This window comes from Oratosquilla oratoria, chromosome 39 (assembly GCF_046742065.1).
Source record: "Oratosquilla oratoria isolate Oo_2021 chromosome 39, ASM4674206v1, whole genome shotgun sequence".
Taxonomy (NCBI): Eukaryota; Metazoa; Arthropoda; class Malacostraca; order Stomatopoda; family Squillidae; genus Oratosquilla; species Oratosquilla oratoria.
The window spans coordinates 46,991,754-47,013,614 of NC_134815.1; positions in this window are offsets into that span (position 1 = coordinate 46,991,754).

Here is a 21,861-nt window from a genome sequence, read left to right on the forward strand (position 1 = left end):
TCACATATTGGTTACAAAATAGGACGAGAGAGTCATATGATAGGTACAAAGAAAAGAGAAGTAAAGCACAAGGTAAAGGAGGCAAAGAGGAGAGATGTGAAATGGGGCAAGAGTATGATAGAAAATTTCGAGAGTAACAAAAAGATGTTTTGGAAAGAAATTAAGAGAGGAAGAGGAGGCGAATCAAGTAGAGAAGAAAAGGTAAAAGGTGCAGATGGTGAGATGATAATGGAAGAGAAGGCAGTAAGAGGAAGATGGGCAGAGTATTTTAGGGAGTTGCTAAATGTGAAGGAGGATAGGGAGGGAAAGATAGTTGCAGTGGGAAGTACTAAGAAAATGACCGTGATGAGTGAGGAAAATGGAGGAGAAATAAGGAAGGATGAAGTGAAGGCAGTTGTTAAGATGATGAGAGCAGGTAAGGCACCTGGTCTGGATGGATGCCATGCAGAATGTCTAAAAAAAGGAGGTACAGTGATGGTGGACTGGCTGGTGAGGTTATTTAATGTTTGTTGGAGAGAGGGTAGAGTGCCGGAGGACTGGAGGAGTGCCTGTATAGTTCCACTCTACAAGGGAAAAGGGGACAAGTGTGAGTGTAGTAGTTTCAGAGGGATTAGCTTGTTAAGTGAAGTTGGAAAGGCTTATGGGAGGATATTGATTGAGAGGATTAGGAGAGGAACAGAGGGAGTTATTGGTGAGGAACAGTGTGGATTTAGGACAGGTAGGGGTTGCATAGATCAGATTTTTATGGTAGGACAGATATGTGAGAAAGCTATAGGAAAAGGAAAGGATGTTTTTTGGCTTTTATGGATCTGAAAAAGGCTTATGACAGGGTAGACAAGGCACTGTGGGTGTTTTTGCAGATATATGGGATAGGAGGAAAGCACTTAGGAGCTGTCAAGAGTTTTTACGGGAGTAGTAGAGCATGTGTCAGGATTAGAAATGGAGAGAGTGAGTGGTTCGAGGTGAAGATGGGACTTCGTCAGGGATGTGTTACGTCGCCCTGGCTGTTCAACTTATACATGGATGGGGTGGCGCGAGAGGTAAATGCAAGGGTAGTGGGTCAGGAATTGGAGATGGTTAAAGAAAATGGAGAAAAATGGGAGGTGAGCCACCTTTTGCGGACGACACTGCGCTTGTAGCAGGATCAGAGGAGGGATTGAGGAAGTTGGTGGCAGAGTTTGAGAGTGTGTGAAAGAAAGTTGAAGATAAATGTGGGTAAAAGTAAGGTGATGAGATGTACAAGGGGTGAAAGTGGCAGCAGACTGGAAGTGAGCATTAAGGGAGAGAGACTGGAGGAAGTGGATAGTTTTAGATACTTAGGTGCAATTGTGGCAGGAAAGGGAGGATTGGAGGTGGAGGTAGGATGTAGATTGAGAGAAGCGAGTAAATGCCTTGGTGGATTAAAAAGTGTAATGAGGAATAGGCATTCGGGAATGGATGCTAAGATGAGATTGTATGAAAGAGTGATTGTGCCAACAGCACTGTATGGAGCAGAAACATGGAACATAAGAGAGAAGAGAGGAGTTTGAATGCGTTTGAGATGAGGTGTCTGAGAAGTATGATGGGGGCTCCTAGGCTAGATAGAGTGAGAAATGAGGAGGTGAGAAGGAGAACGGGGGTGGTAAGGGAGTTGGGAGATAGGGTGGATGAAAGAGTATTGGGATGGTTTGGTCACATGGAAAGAATGAGTGAAGAAAGACTAGTAAAAGAGGTATGGAAGGTAGATGTGGAGGGAGTGAACATGAGAGGGCGACCTAGGATGAGATGGATGGATGGGGTGAAAGGGGCTTTGGGGAAGATGGGAATGTTTGTTGAGGAAGGAGGGGAGATGACAGAAGACAGGGGTGAATGGAAAATAGTTGTATATGGATGATGTTGTGATGCATGAGGTGGAATGGGCGGGGGGATGTGGGGTGAGGTAGTATGTGTGAAAAAACTTAGACGCAGCCCGAAGGGATTACTCCCCGTCTTCTCCTTTTCTGCATGAGGGGACGAAGAGGGGGGGTCGCCGATTTGATGAAGCGGCCTTGCTGTGGATGTGCTGTGTCTTGTGACACTGCTTCTGACCCAGGGCAGTGGACAAGATACAGGGATGACCCGTCATCCAGGAGGTGCCAAGATAAGAGGGAAGGTAGAGGGTGGAGGGGAATGGAGTATATTGGGGAAGGAATGGGTGGGAATGGTTTTTATGCTTTTGTTTTTTGGCTACATCCCTTGTAAGGGGAAGAAGCCTTTGGTATATGTATGTATGTATGTATGTATTATTATTATTATTACTATTATTATTATCTTGTAATCTTTAGTTCACACATCACAGAAACTTCATTCTTTAGAAAATAGTAAATATACTGCTTCTTGTGCAGTTTTCGACTTTCGAAGAGAATACATTTGTGCTGCAGAGTTAATCTAAAATAGCACTTGCTAAGCTTTTTAATCGATCCTGTGAAGGGTCATTCTGGGAGTCACACTGGACAGCATGACCTAGACTTCATAATTTCGCATTCAGAGAATAAAGGCTAAGACTCCGCTGAGCCAACTGAAGCGCCTGAAACCCACAAAACGTCGACTGTATTTAGAGTTGGTCCCACCAATACTGTTTGCGTCCTGGATCGAACCAAATATGTCTCACAAATAACTATTAGCCACGGAATTTTTTGAACTTTATTCTTTGCTTTATCACAAACAGTAGGGGTTCAGAACCGCTGAATCACTTCACCACATTGCAAACATCCAGTCACTTAACAAGTATAAACACATTCTGCACTTTATACGACTTGAAGGACTTGATTTCGAACACGGACATCTATAAATACAACACTTATACCTGACGGCACAGACTTGCTGTTTTCTGCTTACTTCCTCCCATCCTTATATACAAAAAAGTCGTGTCTAATACCTATATTTTTTCTAACCATGGTTGTTCTAGGTTGTTCATAAAATAATGCGCCACAGCCAAATACCGCCACACAAAAATTGTCTACTGTTCCCAGAGTCAAGTATTAAAGGGGATGAATTTGCAACATATATGCTCCAATATCAATCTCACTGGTCGGATTAGTCTCACCCTGTGTATGTTTAACCATATTCATACGTATTTTATTTGTATCTCTTTATTATGATTGATCTAGGCTGATTGTGCAATAATATCCTGTAGCTTGGCCACGTGGACAAATAGACATAATTCTCAACTACTTTCAAAGGTGTGTGCAGAGGATAGAAGGTAAGTTTCCAACACTTATTCTCCTATGTTATTCAGAAAACTGATGAGCTTGGATCTGTTTTGATTAGATCATCTAAGTATTTAATATTCTTCTTGTTTATTACGTATGCGATATGTATTATGTTTTATGTATGATACGGTAGAAATCAAATAAAATCACTCCTCGCTGGAAACACCCACAGACCACACAAATAAGATCACGCCCACAAGCATAAACATCTACAAGTACTTCTCAGCTTTTTTTTTTCGACCTTCACAAACCATCTCATCATTGCAGTTCACCTCGTTTTTTATTTTCAGCTTCTCTGCCTATTTCCATTACTAAATCTCCAACTCCCCTCCAACTTTGTTGACGAAGTGGGTGACCACAAGTCCCTTCTTATTTCCTATGTCTCCAGAGCTGTGACAGCAATTTGCCTTTCACAGAGCTCTTCAAACGCGTTTACTGGCAATAACTCTTGTTTTTATTTACACACAAATACCCGCTCAGTTTGCCTTGCTTCAGACCGATCTTCCCCTGATGAGTAAAAGCAGCAACGACTGCAACAGCACTGTAGTCGAGAGGCCAAACGCAGAGTATAGGATCCAATATATTTGACGTTTCGCCCAGCAGGGCTTCTTCTGAAGAAGCCCTCCTCGGCACCGATCCCGTGAAAGCGGGTGGACTTTTAGACGATCCTTTGGTCTACATTTCAAAGTAGATGTCATCTAACGTTCTTTGGCAGAATATTACAAACAGCATTCATACGATACGGCAAATCAGATCACGGGTGTAAAGCAAATAAGACGATTAATGTTTGATATCATGTTTTGAAGAAATGGCGCAAGTAAAAAAAAGTCATCATATAATATACAATTAGGAGTAGGGCTTTTGAGAAAGGGTTTGTACACATTAGAAGTTTGGTAAATTTTGCTCTTCCCTTATGGTTTGCTGTTCTATACAGTCTATAACTATAGAACATCGCGGAGCTGATGGCCAGCTGTTCAGAAAAGTATAGTAATATTAGAATTAGCATTACAGAATAAACTAGTTTCATTTGGCTATTTCAGTAAATTTACAAAAGAAAAGAACAAAATGATATTATAATAAACCTAAGACATTTTTTTTTTTTTTTTTTTTTTTAAGAGTGCACCACCTCGATGGTTTTTTCATTTTATTCTTTGTGGCAAATTCATATAAAAAAAGACCTCATTCGTGTTTGTGACTTTGTATGTTGTCTGATTCAGGAGTTTGCAAATCGACGGTTTTCTTCGTTTGCGTAGACATCGATTTAACAGAGCCGTTAATAAGCTCCACGAACCATTAGTTGACCTCGCCAACATAAAAAGATTTCTTAACTAGAAATCATTAGGGTCTCAAAACCAAGTTACAAAAGTATCATTTGGGTACATATGAACTTATTTTTCCTGATAAATTATTCTTTATCATTGATATTGGTGTTACCACCACCATTGCATAAAGCTCTGCAACATCGCCCCTTACGATTTTCGCTGCCAATTTTTCAAACAACGCCTTGAACAGCAAATATGCTTTACTGCAAATATCCTCCTCAATTACCATTGTCATCGTGATCATGAGTATCATATTTAGACCATTATTCTTCCATGACCACTACTGTCTGACCTGAATTATAACTGATAACTACAACTTTTTTCTCAGCTCAGCGCCGAACTAAAACCGATGGTTTCCAAATATGCAAAATTCTGATTAATCCATTCAGACTCAGAATGTTGTCTGAACTGAACGAAATCGCCCAGAGTTAGCTAGAACCGTCTGCATAATACGTCATGGTAAAAAAAAAAAAGATAAAAAAAAAGTTGTGAATGTGTCTATTACTCCGGCGTTATTGAAGGTATCTATACGTTTTGAATTGAACAAATTTAGGTCTAAGAAAGAAATAGGGATGAACTGGTTTACCAACAGATTGGTCCACGAATTAAATAGTCCGCTAATGCCACTCTTCCATCCACCAACCTCTCCCATGTATAGTTATGTTTGACCTATTTCCTAAACACTGTGTTAGCTATCATCAATTCTCTTTCTAAACACACCTCCACCATCAACTCTCCACTATGATTTTTATCTGGCACTCTATACTTCCCAACCACTCAGCCTATTGATTCATCCCTTACTCTAGCATTAAGATCTCCCAATACACATTGGCATTCCTTCCAAACCTCTCAAAGCACTCATTTAAATCTATCCAAAAAGCCTCCCTCTTCTCTACTCTCTTCTTATTACCAGGCCCATATACCCTTACAAAGACCCACATCTCCCTTCTTAGCTTCACTTTCATCCACATTAACCCTACAGAGACCTCCTTCCACTTCACCACATGCTTATCTATCTCCTCATAAGTTGATACTTAAGGTATAATCTTGCACATAAAAGAAGTCTATTCCAGCACCCGCTAAAGTTAATTTCAGTATCCTCAGGTTAAGAAACTCTGGTCTATATTCTAGTGACTCAATACCCACAGGGGTTATCGAAACCGGTTCTTTGGAGTATCTAAAACGGCATCATGAAAAATATATAATAGATAGTTTGTATATGAATTATACTTTATTCGATTATTTACTGAAGATTAAAATAAAATGTTCCTAGAATTCAGAAGTCTGTTCATAGTTAACCTGATTTGTCTCTAATATTGGAGAGGGAATATCAGGTTGACCTGGAGCTGAACTTTAGGGTAACGGGGTTGAAATACTTTGGATTACTTTGTTGAGCTTGCCTCAGTGACTGTGCATTCCCGCGAGCGTTGTAAACTCTTCATCGCAAAAAAAAAAAAGTTAATTCTCTTAATACCTAAACTCACGCGATAACCTTAAAATCAAAAGATTAGAATACAATAGGCCAGTGATTCTATTGAATTCTTTAATGGGGTGGAATTTCTTGGTCATTCTCCAGCAGCCATAATTAGAAAATGGGGTAGGGAACAGCTGAGTAGAATAACGCAATACTTTACAAACGTGAAAGTTAATGCAAGAAGACTGAGGCGTGGGCTGAAGCCATGAAAATAAACAGGTTAACCTAGATAAAAATCCTCATTGTTTAGCGGAATCCGTGCAACTAGTTAAACCCTCAAGCACACGGTTATATTCACCGAGCGTTCACTGCAATGAAAAGCTTACCTCCAGGTTATAATTACTGCAGAAATAAAAGCAAATTCCATCGACAAGGGTTATAATTACCTCAGCGTTGATCAACCAAACAGAATATATTCATCAAGGGAGGCTATCATCACAGGAAGAAGGCTTGCTTCGTTCTTGTAAGGAGCGCTCTCGACTCCATTATTAGTGATGACGTGATGTGATGAAGTGGACTTCATTTCTCTCCTCTATTCCCGGCTTCATTCTTATAACTTTTGTCTTTCTTTTCTGATGTTCTTCCACCTTATACCACTCTCACTCATTTTTTGTTCCTTTCTCCTTAGGTACATGAACGCGCGCGCGCGCAAACACACACACACACACACACACACACACACACACACACACACACACACGTACACACGAACGCACACATACACAAGCACGTATGTATGCACGCACACACATTAACACACGCACACACACACGCGCGCACATACACAAGCCCACACACACACACACACACACACACACACACACACGCAAACATATACACACACATACACGCACACCACACACAGGACGGTGTCCTTGTTAGTTTTTAGAGTTTCAAATCTATTTTTAATTTCTGAAATTTCTTATTACTATCCTTAAACTTTGCAAGGCTGATTTTCTTTCTTAAAGCAGGTTTATTTTTCTCGGCTCTGGAATTCAATTTAGCTGTGCAACCTACCATTCTATGGCCACTACCTATGTTGACTTTATTTATAACTGTAACATTGCTAACGCTTTTGTTATCATCTAATATGAAGTCTACTTCGTTCTTTGTTGTTCCATTTGGACTTCTCCGGGTCCATTCACGATCTACACGCTTTTGGAAGTAAGTGTTCATTATTCTCATGTTGTAGTTCTCTGTAAAATTGACTAACATCTCGACTCTGTCATTTCTTTCACCTACTCCAAACTTCCCAATGCACGACTCATCTCCCATCTTCCCCACTTTAGCATTAAAGTCGCCCATTACCAATGTCTACTTACTTTTTTCTTGATCCATTACATGATTTAAATCATTATAGGACTCAATTTCATCGTCTGAATTATGTGAAGTTAGTGCATAAACCTGAACTATTTTCAGAATGTATCTTTTACACAGCCTAATCACAATCCAAGATACCCTGTCTGATAAACTACTGAACTTGACTACGTTACCAGCAACCTCTCGGTTTATCAAGAATCCTACTCCACTAGATCTTTCTTTTTCCTTACCTCTATAGTAGAACAGGCGGTGACCATCTTGTAATTAGACTGGATTTTCCTCCGCTCTTCGGACTTCGCTCAATCTACGATGTCCCACTTGATGTTGTCTAGTTCTTCCATTAAACTCTCCAAAGGATTACAAAGGATTACAAAGGGGGAGCATGCCGACAGGAGACCTATTGATCCATATCCAGGTCGGATGCGAAAAAAAATCATATTAATAATAGAATAAATAAAAACTATAATAAAGTAAATAACAGATAAAATACATAAATAAATGCATAGGTATAGTTAAATAATAAGCAAACAGGTAAATAGTAAATAATAATAAATTGACATATAACTAATAATAAATGAAAATCAGACAGACAAATGATAACAAAACAAAAAATATAAAATAAATTATAATCATTACAGCATCTTAAGTATTTATCTAAATGATTCTTAAAGCTTCGTACTGAACTACATTGCACTACCTGTGCAGGAAGTTTATTCCATTCATTAACTACACGGTTGGCAAAGTTGTTTCTACCTACTTCCAAATTGAATCTATTTCCGGACAGTTTGAGACCATTGTTTCTTGTCTGACTCTCATTCAATGTGAATTTTTTTTCACTTTTGATGTTGTCAATTCCCTTTAAAATCTTAAAGACCTGTATCAAGTTACCTCTGAGTCTACGCTTTTTTGGGGGAAAACAGATTCATATGTTTTAGTCGATTTTCGTATGATTTATTTTTTATATTTGGAATCAATTTTGTGGCTCGCCGTTGTACTTTTTCCAGTCTGTCAATGTCTTTAATGAGATTCGGTGACCATACGGAAACAGCATATTCCAAATGTGGACGAACTAACGATTTATATAGCTTGTTAATGAGTGATGAACTTTTGAAATCAAAAGATCGCGCAATCAGTCCTAGAATCTTATTTGCTTTCTCAGAGACTGAAATATACTGCTTGGATGATTTGAGATCGTTACAGATAATTACGCCGAGATCTTTTTCACTATCCACTTTTGTTAACGAATTTCCAAATAACTTGTAATCGTACTTACTGTTATTTTTACCTATGTGCATTACCTTGCATTTACTTGTGTTAAATTTCATTAGCCACTTTTCAGACCATTGCTGTAATTCATCTAAATCTTCTTGAATATCTAATTGGTTTGAGTGATCATTTGCCATTCCGCACAGTTTTGTATCATCAGCAAATTTGGAAACAGTACATTTTAGTCCATGGTCTATATCATTTATATATACTAGCCTGTGGTCTTCTGAGAGAGTTCTTAAGTTGTGAATATAGATCTTCATTTTTTCATGTTGTGTAATGTCCAAGACTTGGACCTGCTTGGACAGTGCTTACTCACATTCGGTGGCACAATACCCGTACTGTATCCTATTAGTATATTAAGACCATGTAATTCACTGTATCCCATTGTATCCCCTGAGGACGAGTCCCGGACAGGACTCGAAACGCCGGGAATAAATTACCTACTCCTGAATCTGGTGTTTTCTACGTTTCCACCATGTATATGTATGTATATATATATATATATATATATATATATATATATAATTTATATATATATATATATATATAATTTGTGTGTGTGTGTGTGTGTGTGTGTGTGTGTGTGTGTGTGTGTGTGTGTGCGTGTGTGTTATGCATAATTAAGTTTCGTAATGAAAGAACAATCAACTTCTTGATTAGAGCATTAGCAGATAATTTTTAGGTTACAACTGACGAACTAGGTAGAATTTAAAGAAAACATTGTTCATCTTGTAAAGGTCGCATAGAACTACAACTCAGCAAGTGGAGTGATCAATCTCGAGGTTGCTGAGGTCGTGGAAAGGGGTCCAGCGACAGGTGGAAGGTCCATAGTATCTCATCCTAAGAGTTATTGCTGTTGAGGAGAGTTCCAGTACCTGGATCAAGACCCACAAGACCAGATAAACAACAAACTTGTGCCCATCAGAGCGCCGAGGACTAGCCGGTATAAGAACCGCACCATATCGTCTACACTGAACGTTAGCAACTCGGTTAAGTCTAGTCGTAATGTTAGCTCAAACTGTATATTGCCTGAGAATCATTGTATCATTCCCTTCGTGGATACTACCAATAGGTTAAACACACACACACACACACACACACACACACACACACACACACAACTAGGTATAACTAGGTACACATACACACACACACACACATACAAAAATCATACATACACATACACGCGCGCGCGCACACACACACACACATGCACATACAAAAACATACACACATACACATACACGCGCGCGCGCACACACACACACACACACATGCACATACAAAAACATACACACATACACATACACACGCGCGCGCGCACACACACACACACAAGCACACACGGAGGCAAACACACGCATACACACACGCACGCGCACACACAAGCGCACATACACACACACATACACACACGTACACACATACACACACGTACGCACACACACACACATACATACACACACACATACGCACACACACACATATAAACACATACACACACACACACACACACACACATACTATACATATACATACACACACACACACACACATACACACACATACACACACGCACGCACGCACATACGCGCCCACACGTACACATGCACACATACACACGCACACACACATACACACACATACGCACACACACATACATACATATATACATACATATATACATACATACATACATACATACACACGTACACACACACACACACACACACACACACACACACACACACACACACACACACACACAAACATACACACGCCCGCGCAGGCATGCACTCACGTACACACGCACACGTACACCCACACGCACAAATTTATCTGCCGGTCAGTCTGAGTGCCGCATTGAAGCAAATTAAGAGGCAGGAAATGTCGTTGTCCTGCTGGCCGGCTTCTTGTGCCGCTCGAGATCAGAGCGGACAACAACGGCAGCTGCGCCTCGTCCCTAGTGGCACAGTGTACGTGGGTTTTATTGTCATAAAGCATCGTTTTATTTACTGTGGTGTTTTAAAACCCTATAAATTCGACACACAAATCCATGAGATGAATCATGTAGACAAAGCAGACATAGTTTTTGTTCGAGTAAATTTTACAGGACCGAGGAAATTATCTGAAGAACGAATTAGAAGGAATATAAATAATTTCCAGTGCTTTGGTCCGTGGTGACAATATCGCATCAATAAGATAAGGTCATAGAGATAATCAAGAAAAAGGTTAAGGAAGGTAGTAGAACAAAGGGATAAGAGAAGATGAAAACGATCCATATTCTTTTCTGAGATTAGTTTCCATAAATGAATGCTGCATGGTTCTGGTCCGTTGTAATGTCACTAAAGTTCCCGAAATAATGATTGCATTAAACTCTTGCAGTTAATACTTTATGTAAGGAAATGGAGAATATCCCTGAAACTGATTGATAGCATTGTTGTCCACGTGACCACGTACTGCCTACAAGACAACGATCAACAAGGTGATGCATAAAGATGTCACGATGAGCTAGTCCAGGTCTCCAGGAGGTGTCTGTATGATGCAAGTATTAATGCAATCCACAACACCAAATGGAAACGTCTCTTTCTTGAAAAAAAAAAAAAAAAAAAAAAAAAAATCTCGGCAGATATCCCGACCATGCAACATTTCTGACTGAAACTGATGGAAAGTAAGAGTTCTAGTTTCAAGTCTATATATAAAACAACATTCAATATAAAAAAAACCTGCTTTTCCTTAACCACTACAATGAAGGCGACAAAACACTGGAGACGAAAAGACGGACGCACCAAACCAAGGAAGTACATGATGTCCACCTCTCCGCCAATTAGGTGCACATTCCGAAATACATGTTAAGAATCTAGTTAGGTATTTGTAGGTCATTATATGTGAAAGTGACAGAGAAAAGGAGCCCAATTAACGAGGGTCTCTACGTGGTTCCTGACCGAACCCACGCCCCTAACACACACTTCATCTTTCCCTCCTTTACCTCCCTCAGAACCTTCACTTTCACAACGATGCTTATTTCACAAACTATAGAATATCAGTGATGTACCAACAACTGTATATATCACAACAAAGTTATGTCGTAGCACATTTGTAAAATAATACTGATGACCCACTTTCGAAGAAGAACAAGCGAAAGTATAAAGATCTGTATATTTCGATCACTAACTGTGATCCTCTTCATCTGCTGAAGAGGATCACAGTAAGTGATCGAAATATACAGATCTTTATACTTTCGCTTATTCTTCTCCGAAAGTGGGTCATCAGTATTAACCGTATATATAAAAGTATATGCACTGTAGAAACCCCTTCATGGGACATGGACTGCGTAATTTTTATGTCATTGTCTTGACAACGTGTAATTAATTATGCTGATGCTCATACGTACTTTAAATTAAAATTGTACTTGAACTTAAGCATTTTTTTGGGGTGGGGGGCACGGTATTGCTGAGTTAATGAATCACGTGACTGAGCTATAATCATCGTACTAGTATTTGCATACATGTCAACTTGTGAGTCCATCCACCTCCTTCTTTCATTCCTTTCCACACTCGTAGCCCCACATTCCCCCACTCATTCCACCTCCTTTAACCAACCCTCAGCTCATTCCTTCTTCATGCCCGCTTTAGCTCTATATCGTCATCCTCATAAAGTAATTGCCTAAGTAATTTTTCGTCAATTTCTGGATTTTTTTTCTAAATCAATTTTTCATTGCTCCTTGTGATACAATTCCCAATGTTTTATTTATTGACTGAGTAGGTTAAAACTACGTTAGGAGGAACATGACGTACATTTATAAAATAGAAAAACGATTATTTTCGATTTCCTGAAAAGTTGGACGATTGGATTAGGCACTTACTTTATGAGGCTGACGATTATGCTATCGCCCGCTAACCTCTCCTCGTTTTCTATCTACCAACTACCCAAGATCTAAGAATATAAGGTCTAACCACTTCCGACCGAATTTCGAGGGAGTTGGCGCAGCGGGCCCGTGAACGTCACCTGGCTGTTCAAAGTGGGGTTAGCGGGTCCTATAGCTGTCAGTTGAAGCTGGTCCGTCGTTTGAAAATGACGTCGCCTTCGCTCGCACCGCTCCACGCAATTAGTTATATTCTGACAAATATTATATAAAATATATATATAAAATATTATAGTTCCTGTCTATATATATGAATATATAATATATATGATATATAATATATATATATATATATAATATAAAATATTATAGTTCCTGTCTTCCTTGGCGTTTCAGTTTTCTTCAGTGTATCACAAAGAGAAAATGGACTCAGCCAAATGACGTCAGAAGCTGCGCAGAAGAATGTAAACGGTCTGACCTGTATATTTAGACCTTGCAACTACCCACCGTCCGTCCTACCCATTCCTTCTTCCTGTCCCCTTTTTTCGCACCCCCCACCGTCCATCTGCTTCCAGCCCCACATCCACTGTCCTTCCTATCCACATATTCCTTTCTTTCACTCCTTCCTGTAGCTGTTTCCTTACCAGAAGCCCTATTTCCACCTTGGATGTGGTAAGGTCAGTCTACGATTACTGGGTTTGTTTTTATGTCGGATATCCGAACCCGAACAATGGAGGACCGTTCTATTGGAATATATTCTTCGCTGTCGTTCCAGAGATGCAATATTGTTGAAAAAAGGGAACTTTTATATATTTACAAATATATTTGATACTTAACGATGAAAATATATTTGCAAAGCTCCGATGCATTATGGGCCAGGTTCGGGGGTCTGCAATTCATTTATTAAACGCGCGTGCACACGCACACACACACACACACACACACACACATACACACACACACACACATATATATATTATATATATATTATATATATATATACAGTATATATGATGGGTGGAAAAAGAAGTCACGTGTCTAGTTCCGAGTTTCTGAGTTAATTTCTGACCGGTGTCGCTCTATGCTTCTACCTCTGAAGAAGCATAAAGCGAAACCGGTCAGGAATAAACTCAGGAACTCGGAACTAGACCCGTGACTTCTTTCTCCACCTTCATCAACTTGTCACAATGTACCAGCATATATATATATATATATATATATATATATATATATATATAATATATATACATATATACATATATACATATATATATATATATACAAACACGGAAACACACGCACACACTCACACATACAAACACAAATATATACACACATACATGCAAACAAACAAATACACACACTCACGCGTCCGCGCGCACACATGGCTTGACGGCACAGCATTACCCATGGATCGGACCATTTATAAATTATGAGCTCCTATAGCTGTCGATGACGAGCTCAACACGCGGTCTAAGACAGTGGTGAATCTCTCTCTCTCTCTCTCTCTCTCTCTCTCTCTCTCTCTCTCTCTCACTCACTCGCGCGCGCACACACACACACACACAGACAAACAAACACACACACACACATACATACACACATACACAAACACACACACACACACACAGACACACACTCATACACGCACACACACACACTCACGCACACACACACGCATGCACGCACGCACACACGCACGCACGTATGCGCGCACACACGCACACATATATTGTTTCATTGTCACTTCGCAAACTGCCAATTCGCTAAACGCACGACCAAAAAATGCCGAAAACAACCGCGTTATCCCTGGCCCCTCTTGCCACAATCCTGCAGACATCTCTTGTGACCTCTGACACTCACGCTATCATGATTATTATCACGTTTACCATCACCTGTACCAACACCAACATTATTTCTCTCCTCTTTCAGCCTGCCCCTTCTCTCTCTCTTTCTTTCTCTCTCTTTTCTTTTCATTTTTTTTCCGACTCCTCGATTCCTCTCCTCCCTTTACTCTTCATCGTAATCAACGTCTTTGTTACTTGCGACCAAGTCTTGTCATTATGCTCAATGTCCTCCTTCCCACTTTACGGCCCGTGTCGAGAACCCCCTCAGACCCAGCCATTGTTACCCCTAAACCCCGTCTCAACCCTCATCAGGAATCGCTGAGGCTGCTGTGGGAACTTCCATCGCCGAGACTTCGAGCTGAGGCGACTTCGTGCCTTTTCGTCCGTCCCTGCAACACGACCAATTAGCATCACTTGCGGTCCCAGAGACTCCCACCGATTGCCGCCTTCGCCTTTATAGCCAACGGGAATAAGGTCGACTTTATCATCTCCGTCCGCGCGTGGGCTGCACCCTTCGTGTTAAAATCAACCGTGATTCGGAAGCATGATGAAAAATGTTGACCAGCTCTTCAAGAAGTTTGTAGAGTTTGGCTCCGTGCCATCACTTCTCATAAGATTGAAAGATTAAGAAACGACCTAAGGGGAGGGCTGGTATTTGACCCCAGCGCCTATTTCAAAACGTCTTTTTCCCTGTTTCCATACTTCTCAAGGAGGGACGAAACGTCTCGATTAATGAGAATGAGAGGAGCCAGAAGTCCCTGGACGAATTTTCACCCCAATGTCATACAAGAAACCAGCGCCAGCTGCTGTCGTCGACGAAATCACTGAAAGTTTCAGCAGCAAAGAAACAACATCGACAAGAGTGTAAAATTTTCGAAGACAACTGAAAATTTGGTAATGCTGACCTCGGTTTGGATATAATCTGTGTCACGAGTTCCATTGTTAGTTACCATTACGGCTTCAAATACATTTGTCAGCGCCTTAATAATGACCGTGGTGGTGGTGGTGCTGACGCTGTTGCTTCTCATGACGATCATGATGCTAAGGACGGCCATCATCATTATCATCAAGAGGGGGAGAAAGAGGGGAGAGGTAGGAGTAGCAAAAGGAAGCGAAGGAAGAAGACAAAAGACAATAGAAAAGAGAAAAACGAGGACGAGAAAAAATATATATAAGTCTACATATATATATATATATATATATATATATATATATATATATATATATATATATATATATGCACATATATACACTGTATATTATCTCTCTTGATAGCGCAATGGGCCAAGTCACTGACACTTTGTTACGTCCGAACTGAGTTCAAGTCCTCGGCCTTTGTTCAGCAGTGGACTCAGGATATATCATTAAAGTGAATGGCAAACTTGTTATGACAAAGCTTCTTGTCGTATTTTTCTCTCTTAGCATGATCTTGCCTTCTGTATGCAGTAACCTTAATATTTCTACGTATGTCATGCTGTGGAGTAGCAGACGTAATTTGTAAAAAGCCAGAATGAGTTTTCGCGCCTCTTGATGCTTCTTCAGTGGCAGGTTAGAATCTAAAGGCTAATCTGTTGTATGGGGATTATACATGAATGGGGGATTTTGACGGGACGTCGTTGATTGGCGTCGCCAGAGTTTCCTGATGTCCTATTGGTTGGCGGGTGGCGTATATCGGTATTTATTGTCTCGTTTTTCAATGGGATATTATTTCCTAATACTTGGTAGGATTTGTAAGTCTTCGAGCTGGATATTCATTCTCGGAGAAAGCTCACTAATGTATAAAGCCTCTAGGATGGGTAATCGTCATGGGTCTTCATTGTAATCTATAATTTCCGTATTCTGTGCTAGTTCTTCACTCCTTACCCTCGTTTGATGGACTTCACTCTGGTGATTCTTAGGTGCTCCTGAGGTTAGGTGGTAAGACAGACGACGTGAGAGTCTCATGGTGTCATGCCGATATACAGTAGGTAGTAGGATGGGTTGCACAGTCCCCATGTTTGCAAGTGTACCCATATACAACATGAGATTTTTGAAGCTCATCGACAGTCTGCTTGGTGTTGTTTCTCAGGAGTAGGTTCGAGGCTTTTCTGTTCTGATAATAAATGATCAAGTTAATTCTGGTGCTGACTTCAGTTGGCTTAATAGTTCTCCTTATGATCTGTTACATTATCCTCCCATCCTCCATGTATGCAGTGGAGAAGAAAGATTTATAGTAGATGTTGATAACAGTCTGCGCTGCTTTATAATCCTGGTACCAACTGTCCATCATTTCCTTCGTCACCTTTTCAATGTCTTTATTGCTAAATCCGTTGTTAACGAGGACCTGCGATGTTCTTTCCATAAAAATAAAAATAGGAATTTTCAGCTTTCAGAGTCCACCGCAGGATAACCGTGCTATCCATTGATGGAATGACCGATGTGCCAAAATGGGCACAACGTCACCAGGCGGGGCAGGCCACCACTCCCAATCACCCAATCTCGGGAGTGGGTGATCGGGCGCTGTGAGTGCTGACCTCACCGAGGCCGCCCTTGACCCATTAGGTTATTTTTATGACGTCAGTTTTCGAAGCAGAAGTCCTCCGCGAAGTCACGGAGGCCCCCCACAGTTGGGAGCAAGAGAGCACCTCCTCCTGGACGAGATCGAACATCTCCTGGAGGAGAGGAAAGCCCTGACAAAGGAGGTCGAGGACCTCAGAAGAGAGGTCGAGGACCTCAGAAGAGAGGTCGAGGACCTCAGAAGAGAGGCCCCGAACCTCGGAGGAGAGGCCTCGGACCTCGGAGGAGAGGCCTCGGACCTCGGAGGAGAGGCCTCGGACCTCGGAGGAGAGGCCTCGGACCTCGGAGGAGAGGCCTCGGACCTCGGAGGAGAGGCCTCGGACCTCGGAGGAGAGGCCTCGGACCTCGGAGGAGAGGCCTCGGACCTCGGAGGAGAGGCCTCGGACCTTGGAGGAGAGGCCTCGGACCTTGGAGGAGAGGTCGAGGACCTCACAGGAGAGGTCGAGGACATCACAAGAGAGGTCGAGGACCTCAGAGGAGAGGTCGAGGACCTCACAGGAGAGGTCGAGGACCTCAGAGGAGAGGTCGAGGACCTCACAGGAGAGGTCGAGGACCTCACAGGAGAGGTCGAGGACCTCACAGGAGAGGTCGAGGACCTCACAGGAGAGGTCGAGGACCTCACAGGAGAGGTCGAGGACCTCACAGGAGAGGTCGAGGACCTCACAGGAGAGGTCGAGGACCTCAGAGGAGAGGTCGAGGACCTCAGAGGAGAGGCCTCGGACCTCGGAGGAGAGGCCTCGGACCTCGGAGGAGAGGCCTCGGACCTCGGAGGAGAGGCCTCGGACCTCGGAGGAGAGGCCTCGGACCTCGGAGGTGAGGCCTCGGACCTCGGAGGAGAGGTCGAGGACCTCGGAGGAGAGGTCGAGGACCTCAGAGGTGAGGTCGAGGACCTCGGAGGAGAGGTCGAAGACCTCACAGGAGAGGTCGAGGACCTCCCAGGAGAGGTCGAGGACCTCACAGGAGAGGTCGAGGACCTCACAGGAGAGGTCGAGGACCTCACAGGAGAGGTCGAGGACCTCACAGGAGAGGTCGAGGACCTCACAGGAGAGGTAGAGGACCTCACAGGAGAGGTCGAGGACCTCACAGGAGAGGTCGAGGACCTCACAGGAGAGGTCGAGGACCTCACAGGAGAGGTCGAGGACCTCACAAGAGAGGTCGAGGACCTCACAGGAGAGGTCGAGGACCTCACAGGAGAGGTCGAGGACCTCACAAGAGAGGTCGAGGACCTCACAGGAGAGGTCGAGGACCTCAGAGGAGAGGTCGAGGACCTCACAGGAGAGGTCGAGGACCTCGGAGGAGAGGTCGCCAATATGAAGACACAAGGGGTTGACCGAGGACCCAAGGGCGACGTTTCTCCAGGTCTGCGCCAGCAAGTGCGCAAGCGCAGACGAACGGGTGCCGGATGTTGACCCGGAAGCCGACTTTATCAATTTTCCCGATGAGGCACTTCCTTCATCCGGCACCCAAAGCCCAATAGCGTCTCCGAGGGTAGATTTTGGACTTTTTTAAGTTCAAAAGTCAGGAGAAACCCTCAGAGGCCCTAGAAGGCTCAAAAGAAGTCAAGAAAGTCCCTGAAAGAGCCAAACGAGGTTCTTTCAAGACTCTAAAGGAGCCTCTGGGAACTTCCGAGTTCTCAGTTCTAAAACCGAAACGTCCCTGGACCCTCAAGAAAGCTCTTGAGACGGTCCGCAAGCCTTTAGAGAAATTAGAGGAAAATCAAAGACGCGGAGGACAGCGTCTGTCTTCATGCCTCCAGCAAAGGTAGACCGAGCTACCTGCCATGGCAAGGAATAGGCCAAAAAGTCAAATCCCGAAGACTGAAACCCCTCAATGCCCGAAGGAAACCGAAGGACGAGGAGTTCGCCCCTCCAATCTTCCCCTCCAATTGCCGCCCCAGAAAGCTTCCCAGTCGGGACACCCAGGCCCAAGAAGCGTATGTGGCCACCCCAAGAAAGGACATACGAGGACAAAATGTGCCGCAATGTAAATAATCCTTACATGCATGTCCGTCCGCGGCCTTTGCCGCCGCCCCAAAACGAAGCCCGTCGTTCCAGACAATGTGCGTCTGGACGACTTACTAAGGACGGAGGACTGGCGGCTTCTGATTCTCAGACCCGACGACCTGTTCCTGGCTGTGGTGGTGCAGCCATACTTGTTCCTTTTTTCCATCACCAAATGGGATGATGGAGGATGGCAACTTGAAGTGTTACCACCTACGAGTAAAATGACCCAAAGATCAAAAGCCCATAAGAAAAAGTAAATTGAAATAAAAAATAAAATAAATAAAAAGTAAATATATAAATATATATATATATATATATATATATATATATATATATATATATATATATATTTACATATATATATGTATATGTATATATGTATGTATATATATGTATATATATATGTGTATATATATACATATATATATATGTATATATATGTATGTATATATATATATATATACATATATATATATATATATATATATAAAGAATACAAAAGCCCAGAAAAAAAAATTAAATAAACATTGAACCCTGAGTTAGAAGCCCATATAGAAAATTGGGATATCAGCCCTGTGCGATATAAAGTGCCGTTATAAAGAATCACTGAAAATAATATAAAAGATTTTTGGAAAGTGGCCATCCGACGTCATCGCACCTATTTCTGAAGGCCTTAGACCTCCCAATGGGCGTTAGACGACCCGTTGGTAGCGAATCTCGGAAACGCCCCTCCGTGGACATGACCTCGCAGGAAAAAAAAAAATCCTCTGTGAAAAGACGACTGAGTAGGGACAGAGCTCTTAGGGAACCAAACCGCTGGAAAGCGTCTGCTTCGGGACACCTCCACTGGAAAGTGATAAACCACCCCCCAGAAAGCCAGGAGCGTCTTCTGGCTTCAAGAAAGAACCCCTGATGAGCCACTGGAAAAAAAGCCATTGCTTGAAAGCTCATATATCGTCACCCTCGTAAGGAAATTGCCTAAGTAATTTTTCGTCAATTTCTGGATTTGTTTTTTTTTTCTAAATCAAATTTTCATTGCCCCTTGTGGTACAATTCCCAATGTTTTATTTGGTGTCTGAGTAGGTTAAAAATACGTTAGGAGAAACATGACGTACATTTATAAAATAGAAAGACGATTTTTTTCGATTTCCTGAAAAGTTGGACAAATGACCAGGGCACTTTCTTTATGAGACTGGCGATATGCATTAGGAAGAGATTCAACTCTTTGTTCGCGTGAAGGCGTCCCTCAGCTGAATAAAATCACCCGGAGGAAGCCGAATTAAAGCTTAAAAGTAGGTTTTAACAGTGACCTAAAATGGGATGATTTCCAGTCGTCTGACTGCCCTAAGACTCTCTGAAGTGAATGAATTCTTGTGGCAACAGCTCTGAAGACATGTATTTTGCCTTCATCAATGAAAATGGTATAACATTTTAAAAAAATTGGCCTTATGATTATATCACTTAAATATTGCAAAGCTGAATTCAAAATATAACAGCTGCAAGTGAAGACGATCACAAAGGCGTTTAGATTACCGAAAAATAGTCTTCAATCTCAAGACAGCCTTTCTCTCATTCCAATCTTTTTCTGTATCGAAGAAGGACGCATGGAATGAGGAGGGAAAGGAGAGGAGGAGGGAGGCAAGAAAAGAAAGAGGGAAGGGAAGGAGAGGGAGGCAAGAAAAGAAAGAGGGAAGGGAAGGAGAGGGAGGGAGGAAAGGAAAGGAAGGGATGGTAAAGAAAGGGAAGGTGGGAGGGAAAGGGAAAGGAGTGAAGGGAAGTAAAGGGAAGGAGAGGAGAAGTGAGGGGAAAAGGGAGGAGGTAGGCAAAAAAGAGGAGGGGAAAGGAGGAGAGGGGAAGGGAAAGGAAGGGAGGAGAGGGGAAGGGAAAGGAAAGGAGGTTAGGGGAGGGGTAGGAAAAGGAATGGGGAGGGTAAGAGAAAGTAAGGTAAAAGAAGGGAGGAGAGGGGAAGGGAAAGGAAAGGAGGTTAGGGGAGGGGTAGGAAAAGGAATGGGGAGGGTAAGAGAAAGTAAGGGAAAAGAAGGGAAGTGAAGGGAAAGGGAAGGGAAGGAAAGAAAAATGAAGGGAAGGGAAAAGAAAGGAAAAGACAAAAATGTCGAAGGAGATGAGGAAGGTAAACTACAAATAACAACATGAAGAAAGGAAGAGGGTGAGTGTATCAAATTTTCGTAGTATGGCAGCTATGCGAGAATTTTTTTTTTTTTTTGCAAAATTCAAGAATGTCTCTCGAACTTTTATGGATTTGAAGAATGGTATGTGGCAAGAAGGTATTAACAGATGTGCTGCAGAAGTATGGGATAAGGGAAGGCTGAGGGGAGTCAAATGTTTCTAAGAGGGACAACTATGGGTGTTGTATGGGTGAAGGGTGGATGTATAACTTGGCTGTACCAGACCCTTATAAGGAGGAAAGACCTTTTTGTCATATGCATGTCTGTATCCACAATCAGTGACCTGAAAATTAAGGGTGACTGAAGGTCACTTGTAGATGTTTGGTCTTAATACCATATATGGTTTTTCTTTATCAGATATATTCTTATTACCTTTGATTGTCCAATTGTTTTCGTTGTATCCTCTTCTTTGTCATAACGTAATAGTGAAATGTAGACTGCTCACACAACAGGACCAATTAATGCATGTTGTTTGGACTAGTATGTTTGCTAGGGTTGTGAAAGAATTTACTTGGTCGTACTGAATACTATTTCTAACGTGTATACATTGTGACGAATGTGGATAGGAGGTAAGGGAACACGGGCTGAGGGAAATACTTTTATTCCTGACTAGTTTCGCCTGAGTGGCTTCTTCAGAGGAACATAGTTTGAAGTCAAGTTGGTCAATATATATGGCAAAAGAAGGAACGTGGCAAAGTGTCAGGTTGGTCCCCCACTCGACCTCATCTGTCGGTGTGGCGGATTGTCACAGCGGGTGGACCAAGTATCCTCCTGTTGTTCGCGTGGCTG